Genomic DNA, 15,290 nt, shown 5'->3' on the forward strand with positions numbered 1-15,290 from the left:
AAGGGAAACATTGCACAGTCCCTAACTAGACCTCTTCTATCAACTGGGCCCTGGGGCCTAAAGCTGGTTTTCCCACAGCCAGGTCTGTGGGCTGGTGGCTGACCCTATTCGTTGCTGTCCCTCTGAATTTAGAATGTGGGGTATTGAGTGTCTTTTGCTTTAAGTTTTAGGCCCTTAGCTATGATTCCAAGAGAACAGGCAAACTACAGAGACAGAAATCAGATTAGTGGTTGCCAGGAGCTCAGGGTAGGGGTTAGGGGATTGACTGTGAAGGGATTTGCAGAAACTTTGGGGGGTGATGGAAAGGTTCCACATCTTATTCTGGTGGTGACTGTGTGATAAAACCCATTGAACTGTGCACCTCAAAAGGGTGAATTTTACTGAGTTTAAATTATACCTTAATAAAAGGGGGGAAAAAACAGGGAACAGGAAAAAAATCTCTTTGGGTAACTAAGAGTGTCATATCACAAGGTAAAGGGCCTGGCACACAGATTTCAATACCCCATAGCCACTGTTCCTGGCAAGGGCCAGAGCTCTGCGGGAGCTCCGTCACCACTGCTGCTAACCAAGCTACGAGTCCAGTCACCTCCCTGCTACCTCTCCTGGGCTGTCCTGTCACCTGTGGCTGCTACTTGGCACCAGTAATACCCACACTGGTGATATTCTTATTTCTGTGGGCCTTAGGCCTGCTTCAGCATTCCTGCTCTGGTTCTCTGAAGGGGTAGAGCTGGGGTGGAGGTGGAGAATCCTTCCAGATGGGACCGAGTTCCTGACCACCGAGAAAACCTGCCCAGGACCTCCCAGGAGACTGGCTGGACTGGTTCTTTGGGCTCTGCTCTCAGCACGGCCTTTCCTGATGGCCCTGCAGAGAGGGACCTCACCCTGAGCCAGACTCACTTATTCTCCTTCCCAGGAGCCCTGGTGTGAGCACAGAGGAGACAGTGAGAGAAAGCAAGAGAAAGAGGCTTGTGTCTTGCTGGCTCCCGACCCAGGAGAGAAGCTGATAAGGCCTTACTTATGGAGGATGCCTCCTTTTTTCCATCAGCAACTTTAAAATATTTTTATTCAAATATCTCAAGCTCTTGAGGCTTGACACTTTGGAAAAGGAGGCCTTGCCCCAGGCAGTCGAATAGCAGTTACGGAGTAAACGAGTGACCATCTGGGGTGGGCAGGGGGTGTCTGTGAAATCAGATGTCAACTGGGGTCACCCTGTCATTTGAGGTTCCCATAGAATTAGCTTAGAACCCTGTCCGGCACCCATAGGAGCCACTGCGTGTGTCTGCGCATTCTGAGGAGAACCTGCTTTTTTCCTAATCACACACCTCTGGCTCCGAGTTCTTGCTTGGGCTGAATCAGCTTAGTAAACAGAGGTTCTCACCATCTCACCCTCACTGACGCTGTTCCCCACACCGGAGACTGGAGACCGGGAATGTTGAACTGAATAGCCCAGCCCTGGCTGCAATTTGCATCACCTGGGGAGCTTTTAAAACTCCCAATGCTGGGACTTCCCTGGTGGCGCAGTGGTTAAGAATTCGCCTGCCAATGCAGGGGACATGGGTTTGAGCCCTGGTCTGGGAAGATCCCACACGCCACGGAGCAATTAAGCCCATGTGCCACAACTACTGAGCCTGCGCTCTAGAGCCCGCGAGCCACAACTACTGAAGCCCGTGCACCTAGAGCCCGTGCTCCGCAACAAGAGAAGCCACTGCAATGAGAAGCCCGCTCACTGCAGCGAAGAGTAGCCCCCGCTAGCCGTAACTAGAGAAAGCCTGCACGCAGCAACAGAGACCCAATGCAGCCAAAACTAACTAACTAAATAAATTTGTTTTAAAAAAAACCAAAACAAAGCTCCCAATGCCAAGGCCGCAACCCATGCTGATTACATCAGAATCTCTGGGGGTGTGGAACCCAGGCATCAGTATTTTTAAAGCCTGTGTTGTGCAGCCAAAGTTGAGAAACAGTGTTTTCGAAGTTCAGACAGACCTGGCCCTGCCACTTATGGGCTCATGGACCTTGAATAAATTACCTAAGCTTTATGAGTCTCAAGTTTCTTCATCTCTAAAAGAGTTTGTATGAAGAGGCCATGAGTTAATCCTGATAAAGCCTGGTGCCTTGTAGAGACTAAGCACCTAATAAATGGAAGCTGTTAGTATATTTTTTATAAGACAGTCTACTGCTGTTATTAATGGTGGATAAGAGCAATTTAACACCCTTAAAACCGCTAGCTTGGGAAACCGGTGCTCTGAATGGAGGAATAAGAGAAGATAAATTCTAGCCACAAATATTCATTGTGATTCTAACTCATGCTAAGCTTCGAGGGGACCCAGTGATGGTTTGATCTACGCTTTCCAGGGACTCACAAATCTAGTTGTGGGGAGAATAGATATGTAGACAAAGAAGGAGGAAGTGAACTTTAACTTACGTTAGACAATGAATAGATTCAAACTCCGTGCTGGAAGGGCCAGGAGAGTTTTCACTGAGAAGGATGTGGCTTTGAAATATGGGTAGGATGAGGGAGAGTGTGTCAGGGAGAGGAAATGGCTGAGTAGAGATTCAGTGGCTGGAATAAAGATGGGTGGACTGGTCTGAGTGAAGCAGAGGGTTTGTTACGGAAAGCCCTGGGGGATAAATGTAGAAAAGCAGGTTTGGGAAGAACATGAATCCCAGATGAAAGGATGTGGACTTGATCCTATAGGTTCTTAAGGAGTGTGTGTGTGTGTGTGTGTGTGTGTGTGTGTGTGTGTGTGTGGTGTGATGGAATCCTCTGAGCATTCAACGAAAAGCTACGTATATGGTGGGGGAGATCAAGGATGGTAATGAATCACATCCCTCCCTTATGGGATCTGAACCAACAGAGAAACATACAAGTGAATCAGAATCAAAGTAGGAGCTCTGTTAATAATAAAGCCGTGTTGGAGAACATACCATGGCCTTAAGGCAAAAATGGACTTCTTACTCCTTCCTCTAAAATTAGATGAATTTAGCCATCTAGTCACAAGCAGAAGAAGCCCCGACCTGGTTGCAGAAGCAGGAAGCAGAGAGAATATTTGCCACTTGTACAGAGAAATGTAGCAAGAGGTCAGGTCATTTATTTGCAGTACCTTGACATATTAATCTCTGACCAGAATTGGAACCAATGGAAATCAGGCCATCATAAAATGGCAAATTTATAATTTCAGAAATTTTATTGACTCTCTCGGAGTACATGGACCCCAGAATAAAGATCCCTGATATAGGCAATGATAAGTCACAGGGTTTTTTGTTTTTGTTTTTGGTAAGGAAATGTAATAGCAGATTTATTCATCATAGCCCCAAATTGGAAGCAACCAAAATGTCCTTCAACTTTTAAATGGTTGAACAAACTATGGTACATCCATACCATGGAATACCACTCAGCAGTAAGAAGGAATGAAAAATTGATACACAGCAACCTGAATGAATCTCCAGAGAACGATGCTGAGTGAGAAAAGCCAATCTCAGAAGGTAACACACTGTATGATTCCATTTATATAATATTTCTGAAACGACAAAATTATAGAGTTGGAGAATAGAACTGTGGTTGCCAAGGCTTAGGGATGTCGGAGCAGGGAGCGAAATGGCTTTGGCTATAAAAGGGTAGCACAAGGGATCTCTGTGATGGAACTGTTCTATATCTTGACTGTGGTGGTGGTCACATGAATCTACACATGTGACAGCATTGCGTATAACTGTATACACACACACACACACACACACGAGTGCATGTAAAACTGGTGAAATCTTAATAAGGTTCGTGGATTGTATCAATGTTAATTTCCTGGTTGTGACAGTATTCTATAGTTAAGATGTGACCGTTGGAGGAACTGGTGAGGGGTGTGTGGGATCCTCTGTTTTATTTCTTACCGCATGTGAATCTACAATTAACTCAAAGTGAAAAGTTTTTTTTAAAAAATCAAGTTTCACAGAACATTGAGTGTAGTATGATTCTGTCTGTATTCATGCCGTCAAAAGGATACATTCATATATATGTACTTATATAGGCATAAAAAAATTTTGAGAAGGCCACACAGGACAGTTAATAGTCGTAGTTTTGTGGGCCTGTGGTTAATAAGGAGACCTACTTTTCACTGTACATCCTTTTATATGCTAAATTATTTTAACAATGTGCATATTTTCTTTTTAATTTTAAAGGAAAATTAGTTGAAGCAAATAAATTGTTGTAGTCACTGGAATCAGATATGCCACGTTATCATTGGAGTACTGGCATCTGATTCGTCTTCCTTTGCTGCACTCTGCACAGGAATGAACACTTGCATATACATAAAATGTTTCCGGAAAAAACTGTTCCCAGTGGCCACCATTAAGGAATGGCGTGGTAAGGAAAATAATGTGGCCTCAAAGTTGTCCATGTCCTGGGCTTCCCTGGTGGTGCAGTGGTTGAGAGTCCGGCTGCCGATGCAGGGGACACGGGTTCGTGCCCCGGTCCGGGAAGATCCCACATGCCGCGGAGCGGCTAGGCCCGTGAGCCGTGGCCGCTGAGCCTGCGCGTCCGGAGCCTGTTCTCCGCAACGGGAGAGGCCGCAACAGTGAGAGGCCCGCGTACTGCAAAAAAAAAAAAAAGTTGTCCGTGTCATAATCCCCAGAACCTATGGATATGCTTTGGCACATGGCAAAGGAGAATTAAGGTTGTAGATGGAATTACGGTTGCTTATCAGCTGACTTTAAGATGGGGAGATTATTCTGGATTATTCAGTCATGCCCAATGTAATCACAGGAGTCCTTATAAGTGAAAGAGGGAGGCAGGAGAGTAAGGGGTCAAGGTCAGAAGGAGACTTGAAGATGCTATACTGCTAGCTTTCAAGATGGAGGAAAAGACATGAACCAAGGAATGCAAGTGGCCTGGAGCAGCAGAAAAGGCAAGTGAACAGATTCTCCCCTGGGGCCTCCAGAAGGAATGCAGCCCTGGTCTCCTTGATTTTAGCCCAGTGAGATCCATTTTGGACTTCTGACCTACAAAACTGTAAGATGATAAATCTGTGTTGTTTGAAGCCACTAAATTTGTGGTAATTTGTGAGACCAGCAATAAGAGACTAATATAAATGGCTATGAAGGTAAGAGAATACGCTGAAATATTTTCACTTTTCAATTGACACCCTTCTTTAAGAGAAAAAGAAACAAATTCATCAAGTTTAAGAGCTAAGTGGTGACCCTAGATAAATGGTTTTCATCAAAACTCTGGAGCCCAGAGGGAGAGAGGGGCTCTGAGTGGATGGGGCTCTAGGCCCACTCAACCCTGTCAGAGCTGAAGCTTTTTCACTTGTATCTGTTATTTATATTGGGCTTTGGTGGCTGTATTAGTCAGGATTCTCCAGGGCAACAGAGAGAAGGAGAGGGAGAGGGAGAGAGAGAAAGTGGATTTGAAAAACTCTCTTCTCGTCTTGCGTCTTTCTTGACTATCACACAGAACCCTCATAACACTCTGATCACTCTAATACCAGATGTGTGGGGGTTCTTCCCTGCCAAGCCATTCTCTGTGACACCGGCTGGGCGACCTACACTTTAACTCAATTCCCACACTATCTACCTGGAGAGAGCGTCAGATCCCACAAGTTAAGGGCTCAGTCCCACAAGACTGCCCACAGAAAGTGATATGATTTTTGAAACTTTAGGCATTCCCACAATTGAACAGTCTTTCACTAATAGCAAAAACAACAGCTACCTTACAAAATAACTTTTAAAAAAGAACCTATCCAAAGAGTTTTAGAGAAACATAAGCAATTTAGTCCAATTGCTGGCAGGGTGACAGGGAAGCCATTTTGGTCTTGACCAGGATTTAAATGCCTGTTCTCAAATAAATGTGCCCATTCCAAATGCCATTCGAGGGCTTTTAGACACAAGTTTCCATAGGGCTATGATGACCAATAAGAAATCACATCTCAGTGCCTTTCACATTTGATGAGTGATGTCTGTAGCCTCACTGAAGTGAGGTCAACCTCTGGATCTGATACTTGAGAGCTATTAAGACTTTGGACAAGTGACCTCTTTGAACTGTAAGATATTCAAGAAGTTGTAGCTATTTTTATTATTATTACTATTATTATAAATTCCCACTTTAAATGGGGATAATTAAGTACCTACTTCATAGGCTTGTTACGGCAATTAAATGAAATAACGCACTTAGCACTTTGGCATATAGCAATTGCTCAGCAAATGGTAGTAGCTATTAATAGCAGTAGTAGTGTGACATCTAATGTGAAGGTGACATTGTAAAGTCAAGTCGAAATCCCATTAAAATTATTCTCGAAAAGTCCTACTAATATCCTGAAGTACACTCTCCGTGCCTTTGCGTACATCCTGTCCAGCTGATTTCCTTCTGTCTCACGCTCATCCTGTTGCATCTACTCACTGAGTGGAACAGCAAGTGACTCGCTCTTTGTCTTTCTTTTATTTTCCTGTATTGGGTGGGGAGGGAGGAGCAGCACGCACACTCAGTTGAACTGGCACGAATTAAATGTGGTAGATGGGACATCACTGGTTTATTAGTCCTAGGAAGCTGGCTCTTTTCAGTGTTATCTCCTGTGAGCCCTACGCTTTGCTACTTTCTTGTTCTCTGAGCCGAAAAACATTAAAAGTTTTAAAAAGGCTGACCACGAGACTCCTTTCTATAGGAACTACAGAATTTTAGAGTTGCAAAGGATCTTGAAGGTGTTGACCAATGCATTGGGTGGCGGAACGTGCCACCAGATGTGACTGTGCTACTTACAAGCCGGGTGAGCCACTTAACCCCTCTGCCCTTCCATAGGCTCACAAGTGAAATGATGGCCTGTGCTGCCCGCCTCCCAAGGTTGTGAACAAGACTCCACAAGATAGTATTTATCCCAATAAAGATATTAATAATAGCTAGCACTTACTGAAGGCTAAGTTATCTCATTTAATTCTTACAATATCCTTGAATGAGGTAGTGCCCAATTAACTGGGCATTACCCACCCCACCCCCCCGGGTAGTGCCCAGGATAATTAATTATCCCCCATTAACTCATGGAGAGCCTGAGACACCAGAAGGTGTGTCAAAACACTTTGAAAACTCTGAAGCGCTCTGCAAGCATAGGGGATGATGGAGATGAGGATGTCGAGGGATAGAAGTACAAATGTGACCTTGGCAAATCACGTCTCCAAACGGGGCTGAGTTTTCTTATCTGTAAAATGAGCAGGTTGAACTCTTTCAAGGTACATCCAAAACTTTAAGAGTCTAAATACAAAAGCTTGGAGCAAGGTCCATTGTCTACACACTAAAAGTAAATTATTTCAAGAACAAATTCTAATAAATTCGCTTGTCATGCTCTCTATAGCAGCTCCATTCAGTTCACATGTTGAAGCCTGCATGACATTTCACCCACTGCCAAATCGCCCCTTTCTTTTATGTTTATTTGACAAGCATGAATGCTTTGAAATGTTCTGAATATTTTCTCCTTAGAGCACAATTAAAGGACCAAGGAACATTCCCAGTAAAGCCTGCTTAGCACCGGATTATAATTTAATAATACATTCGTGGCTCCTTTGGTGTGCCTTACTGAAATAGCTGATGTGCATTTTTCTGTAAGGCCAACAGAATGCATTTACTTTCCCATGTTTTCATTAGAAATATAACATTATAGTTTTTCAGAGACAGAGAGAGAGAGAGAGAAGGAAGGAAGGAAGGAAAGAAGGACGGAAGGAAGGATGGGAGGGTGGGAGAGAGAGACAGAGAGAGAGAGAGAGAGAGAGAGAGAGAGAGAGAGAGAGAGGGAAAACCTCTGCTCTAACCCAATCCCAATATTTTTCATTCCCAGATGCTTCCTTCAGTCCTTGTTCACCTGCTTCCAGATGTTTCCACAGTTCATCGTTCATTCCACAGGTATTTATTATGCCATAGCATGTAGCAGGCACTCACTGTCCTAGGGACTGAGTTTACAGCAAAGACAAAGTCCCAGGCCTTGCTGCAAGCCTTGTGTACATGCACTTTGCACTTTTATTCCCCCTCACCTTTTTTTTTTGACTTAACATTATATCTTAAACATTTTTCCATGTGTCTGCCCTGAAAGAATGAGGACAGAGAGAATAAAATCGGCTCTGTAGGTCAGAGGGAATTTAAGCTCATAAAAGATTTGTGCAGTGCTTCTGGGGAAGAGATTTGAAGATGATGTGAGGAGATTTGAAAGCACTCTCTAGATGATACTCGTACATTATGTCATTTACTTCCATCTTTACGACAACTCTATGGGGTCAGAAATATTATTATCTTACTCCCATTTTATGTATAAGGAAATTGAGGCTCAGCGAGGTTCTTACTGGCTCCAGATCACATAGCTTATAAATTGCAAAGCTGGAGTTGGAGTCCCGGTCTGCATCACCCCGAACATCTCCCTTCACTTTTGGGATGGAATGGGGCCTTCCAGTTCTTCCTTAAGGAACTTTGATTTGCTTCTGTTTTCTTCTTTTTGAGGAAGGTAGGGAGTGGAAAATCATTCTGCACCACCTGTTGCTCAATTTCGTAACTACTTCCAGGTTTGCAAGAAGATAGAAGTAGAGAGAAAGGAGGTAACATGCAACTTAGAGGAACTGAAAGAAAACAGGAGCTCTTCCTTTCTTTTTCTCTTTTCTTGCCTCAAGTCCTGCCACTGCATCACTTTTGTTTGGAGAAACAACTGAGAAAACAGTATAAACAGTCTACTAGCAATGGCATAAAACACAAATGACTAAGATATAGTAGCTAGACCGAATACTCAAGGGATGCCAAAGACCCACAGCTTTACTGCATACATGTAACAAGTGGTTAAAGGGAGGCCAGGGTCACCTTGAACCTTTTAGATGTCTCCAAGGTAATAACAGCAACAAAACCAAAATTCCAATAACAGGAATCCCTGGACAGTCATGCAGCTCTTTACCGTCTTCAACTCCCTGTACAGCAGTTTCTCAAATATGAGCAATGTGTGAACACCTTCTGTTGGAAAAGAAATTCCTTCAGACCTTCAGTGTCGATCTTTTATTGTAATATTACTTAAATAGATGGTAACATAAAAGAAGACATAAGCTCCTTATGCTTATACTTAAACAACAGTAAACCAGATTGATTCTGCATATTAAACGCAAACAAAACTACAAAATCAAATTCAACTTTGAACATTAATTTCAAAAATTCAAATCACAAACATTAATTTAATATGATGGTTGATGTTGTTTTGCTGAAACTAAATCACTTTCCCCAATGTGAATACTGGTATGAGCATTATTAAAACACTTCCTCTGAAGTAACTATGATATTATCCACCTTCATTTGGAACAAATACATCATTTATGCATTAGGTCTACCTCTGTTCTTTTCTCTTGGATCCAAAACAATTAAAAGAGTACTCTTTGTACTATTATGATTGTAAATAGAAATGCAAATTCTGATGCTGAAATTGCATGACAGGGTTTGGTTATAAGGTGGTCATCCACTTAATACAATTCTGGGAGACATCTTAGGACCACACTTGGAAACACTAGAGATTAAGAGCATAAGCTTTGGAGTCCAACAGATCTGAGTTTGTATCCTGGCTCTGGCTTTGCCAGTTTCTAGTTGGGCAAGTTATTTAACCTCAGGTTTCCTCCTCTATAAAATGGGGATGATAATAATAGTACTTTAATGTTGCCAGCAGAAGCAGGCACCATGACTCACTTTCTAGACATGCGTGATGTTTAAGCCTGAAACTGTAGAGAAACTTCAGAGCTCTTCTGTAACTTATTTCAAAACTCCTCTGTAACTTGAGAACAACACAGAGTTGGGCAAGTTGAAAAAAAAAACATTTCTCTGGCCTCCCACCCTATCCTCCCAATACCTGCATGTGCCGTCCCAGGTTCATGTTTTAGAGTGGAAATGGAAAATATGATTGAGCCTAAAAAGGGAAACAACTGGCAATGCCAGTTAGACATTTGAGAATGAGTTGAACCCGTGCCACAAGACAGCTGTTTTTATCTGAAGCCCACCAATAAGGACTTGCTTTTTTGCTTCCTGGCCTGGCATGAATCCTTTGATTCCTGAGGCCCCCAAGGTTGAAAATAGCCTAGCCACCTGCCAATGGTTGGTATATTTTTAGGACCAGCAGGATTGGAAACAGGGCTCTGTATGCCTGGAACTTGAGCCAGGCTTCTGGGTGGGTCTCTTACCTCCATTGGGTTGCTAGGTCCTGAGTTGCTGAATCAGATCCAGAAGCCAGTCATCGAACAAGAGAGAGAGTTCTGAGACGAGCAGATTGCAATAGTAAAAGGGGGAAGAATACAGGAATAACGGGGCAAGTAGAAGGTCTTAGCTAGTGGATATTTGGATAAAGGATACAGGAAAATTGTGTAAATGCTAGGATCCCATAATAAGCAGAAATCACAGCACTAGACCCTTTCTTTATTAAAAGAAATGTAGATCAATTTAAAATTGATCTTATGGTCTCTTACCAATCTCTCAAACAAAAAGCCTAATACACTTGAAATTGTCACAAAATCGTGTATGCGTCAAATTATAACAGACGAATCCAAAGATTTTGTTCTCTCCACCCTCCTTATCCCCATCCCACTCAAGAGAAAAATCAGTTCTTGTTCTTCTTGCCTCTCTGTGGGTCTCACTCTCCTGAGTGATTTATCAAAATCATTCTTCCAAACTAACACAACATTCCTCCTAAGCAAATACACACTTACAGAGAAAGAGGAAATGAATGGATGAGAGAGCAGAACAGAAGGACCTAACTTAATCCGGGAGATGGAAAACATTTCCCTAAGAAAAAAATAGGAATAAAGCTGACTGTATACAAATGCTCATAGCAGCTTTATTTGTAATAGCTGCAAACTATAAACATCACAAATGGCCATCAGCTGCTGAATGGCTAAGCAAACTGTGGTATATACATACAACGGAATGCTACTCAGTAATAAAAGGGAATGAACCTTTGATACACATAACAATGCAGATGAATATCAAGATAATTATGCCGAGTCAAAAAAGCCGGACCAAAATTAAAAGGACATACTAAATGATTCCATTTATATAAAACTCTAAACATGCAAACTCTAGACATTAAATGTGTACAGCTTTTTTTTTTTTTTTTTTTGCGGTACGCAGGCCTCTCACTGTTGTGGCCTCTCCCGTTGCGGAGCACAGGCTCAGGATGCGCAGGCTCAGCGGCCATGGCTCATGGGCCCAGCCGCTCCGCGGCATGTGGGATCTTCCTGGACCGGGGCACGAACCCGTGTCCCCTGCATCGGCAGGCGGACCCTCAACCACTGCGCCACCAGGGAAGCCCTATGTGTACAGCTTTTCGTGTGTCAATCATACCTCAATAAAGTGCCAAAAATGCAAACGAATCTGTAGTGACTAAAAGCAGATCAGTGGTTGACTGAAGAGCAGGCTAAGGCGGGGAGGCAGGGGTTAAACAAGGGCCATGAGAAAACTTTGGGGGGCGTGATATATCTATATATCTATGTATCTGTATATCTCTATATTATCTTGACTGGTGATGATTTCATGGGTGTACACATATGTCAAAACTTATCAAATTGTACATTTTAAATATGTGTAGTTTGTTGTATATCCATTCTACTTCAGTTAATCTATATGAAAACTATTTTTTAAAACTTAATTTGAGAACTGAAGAATGAATAGTGTGAAATTGTAGTGTTGACATGGGGGCTGGGGAAGAGAGAACTCCAGGTAGAGAGAACAGTGCGCAGAGTTTCTGAGGGGGAAGGGTATGGCATGTTTGAGGAGTTCAGAAAAGTCCTGTTTGGAAGGAGTTGAGAGATCCAAGGGGAAAGGGGCAGGAGACGAGGTCAGAGAGGGCAGCAGAGGCCAGATCATGCTGGGCCTCACATTCATCTGTTCTTTCAGCAAATATTTGCTGTGTGCCAGGAGCTGTTCTAGGTGACTGGGATTATTTCAGTTCACTAGCGCTGTGATAGCAAAGCACCACCGACTCGGGGTGGGGGGCTTAAACAACAGAAATTTAATTTCTTACAGTTCTGGGGGCTGGAAGTTGGAAGTCAAGGCATCAGCAGGGTTAATTTCTTCTGAGGCCTCACTCCTTGGCTTGTAGATGGCCCTCTTCTCCCTGTGTCTTCACATCACCTTCCCTCTGTATGTGTCTGTGTCCTAATTTCCTGCTCTTTGAGGACACCAGTCATATTGGATTAGGGTCCACCCACCTGACTTCATTTTACCTTAATTAGCTCTTTAAAGGTCCTCCCTCCAAATACAGCCACGATCTGTGGTACTGGGGGTTAGGATTTCAACATATGGATTTTAGGGAGGACACAGTTCAGCCCATAACAGATATAGCTGTGCACAAAACAAAGATGCACGGTCTCGTGGAGGGGGTCTCATTCTAGAGGGGGGAAACTGAGAATAAACAATAGTCATAATAAAGTATATCGACTGTAAGAGGTGGTAAGTGCTATCGGAAAAAGAAGTGGGGCAGGATAAGGGGATTGGGAATATGAACTGTGTGACAGAAGGTGGGAGTCGGGATGAAAGGAAAGCGGGAGAGCTAAAAGTTTTGTTCTTTAGCCTGGGGGCAGTGAAAAGCTCTTGAAGGGTTTTTAACAGAAGTGTGACATGGTATTTGCTTTTGAAAAAGATCACTCTGTTTATGGAAAATAAAATAAAGGGTGGGGGAGGCAGGTAGGAGGATTTGGCAATAGTCCGGATACAAGGTCATACTGGCCTGAACTAAAGTGGTGAGTAGGGGGCTGGGATCATGTGGCTAGACTGAAGGTATGCTAAGGAAATTGAATCAATAGCATTTGGTGATTGAATGTAGAAGGTGAGGAAAATGGACAAAACAAGGATGACTCCTAGGCAAGATGGATGATAGATAAGGAAGACTAAAAGAGGACCTGGTTTGGGAGGGAAGATCACGAGTTTGATTTTGGATGCAGTGAGAGACATGCCCTGTGTGATTCCCAAGTGGAGTTATCCAGTGGTCAGTGAGATATGTGGGCCTGGAGGTTAGAGGAAGTGCATGGGCTGGAGGTACAGATCTGGGAACCAGCAACATATAAATGGTAGAAGCAAGGGGTGTAGATGAGATCAACAATGGCTGCAAGACTATGTTGTTTCTCTGGTCTGCTTGCTCTCCCACTTTCTGCAATGACAATTTCATGCTTTCTCCACCCTTTTCAAAACTTCTATGACTCCTACTCAACCAACACACAAACATACACCACCACCACCACTACCACCACCATCATTATCAACGGAGACCTAGATCCCAATCTCTCCTCCTGAACCCCGCCCATTATTCCCCCCTCCAGTTTCTTCTGTCACTCCTTCTTTATTTTCTCCATCCCATCATCTCTTATACATCTCTTATGCTCAGTTTTATTTTGGGGGGTTTGCTTCAAATACTAGGAACTTGTTTGGGTGTGTATAACCAGATTAAACTAGAATTGGCTTCTTAAACATGGAGTTTGGGTGTTTTAAATGTTGTATTTCACTTATTTAGTAAAGTTACTGATTCCAAATATATATCTAGACTCTGATTTTACTCCAAATGTTAACATTAAAAATGCATTTTGTATAGTTATGTTGAGAACCTCAACGTTTATATAATCACTCCATTTTACAGATAAGAAAACTGAAACTAAAAGAGACAAACTTGCCCAGGGTCACATACAGCTGGTAAGTGTCAAAGATGAGGTGTTTTTTTCCATTTGTAGTAATATCATTTTAATTCAGAAATTTAAATATACACATTCATAGCCAACTATTTAAAAAAGCATATGCCCTGTAAAAATAAAGTGGCATTACCAAAAAAGGGGTTCGCCAAAAGCAATAGCAAAATTACATGATTACAGTAGGCTGAATTTGCACATAATATCCCTTAAACATCAGAAAGTAAAATAATTACACACCAACCCCTGTCATCAAATTATTTCAAAAAGGGCTTCCCTGGTGGCGCAGTGGTTGAGAGTCCGCCTGCCGATGCAGGGGACACGGGTTCGTGCCCCGGTCTGGGAAGATCCCACATGCCGCGGAGCGGCTGGGCCCGTGAGCCATGGCCGCTGAGCCTGCGCTCCGCAACGGCAGAGGCCACAGCAGTGAGAGGCCCGCGTACCGCAAAAAAAAAAAAAAAAAATTATTTCAAAAAATCTAATATTGGTATTCTAATGAACAAAAGTATAAACATCTCTTTATGACCAACTGCTCAGACAGCATAAACACTGCTTTCATTTCCTCAGCATCCTTTCCCTTGGCACTATTCTTTAGCTCTTACAGCAATTACTTTGTTGGGTCAGTTTAAGAAAAGTCTAAAAAGTAAGGCTTTATATGACTGGCCACTGGTTATTGATGTAAGCTCTTATTCTTTATAACAATAGAATATTTGTGTATATTGTTAAACTGGATGGCATTTGATATATGGCATGCCAGTCTTCAACAGGTACTGAAGTTTATTAAGAAAGGTGTGAAATCAGATTATCTTAATATTTAAAGTATTAACAATGACATACTTTTAGAAACAAAGAAAAACAAATAAAATGATATTATCATAAAATGGTTTTGCTCTAGCTCCTTTCACTGTTTCATACTTTTGCTCCCTATATTAAGATGTAAATATTTAAGAACTTACCAGACACTGAACTTCCCAGTGTGTTCGGGAAGATAAGATTTGAATGTGTTTGGTACAAAATGATATAGGTACTTAAATGCTAAAAGAGCTCAGAAAGTAATTGCAAAGATGTGTTTTATACTACACTTGTCCTGCAGGTGTTTACATAACTCATTTCTCTACCTCACCCATTCTATCCTATTCATTACAAACACTGACTCCTATGTGCTCACTGGGCTCATCTGAAGCACAGAACACAGTAAATTATTTGAGTGATTATTTTCTCCATTCTCCTGAGGATGATACAAAATCAGTACCATTCTAGATGCCATAGGGAATTAGGGCTTAATTCTCTCCTGGAAACCTAATTGAGAAAAGCTTGTGATAGACACTAGCACACGTCCTTTTCTTCCCTAACCCTTCCTCCCCAAAATACTCTAGCCTCATGGTGCCTATTTACCTAATGGTAGACTTTGTCCTGTATTCCTATCCACAGAGGAAAGTTGTTTGAATAAACTCAACTTCATATATTTAAATCTTAGGCTTCCTCTTAAGCTATATTTTTCTCTACAGTCCCTACCTTTGCCAAGTTTGGTATGTAACAAGTCATTTTTTTCGTGACTTTTTATTTATTTTCTACCCACAAACTACAAAAATCTTCATTTGTTTCTGGAGATGTAGAATACACAGTTTTTTGGCATA

Source organism: Pseudorca crassidens, chromosome X, assembly GCF_039906515.1.
Source record: "Pseudorca crassidens isolate mPseCra1 chromosome X, mPseCra1.hap1, whole genome shotgun sequence".
NCBI lineage: Eukaryota > Metazoa > Chordata > Mammalia > Artiodactyla > Delphinidae > Pseudorca > Pseudorca crassidens.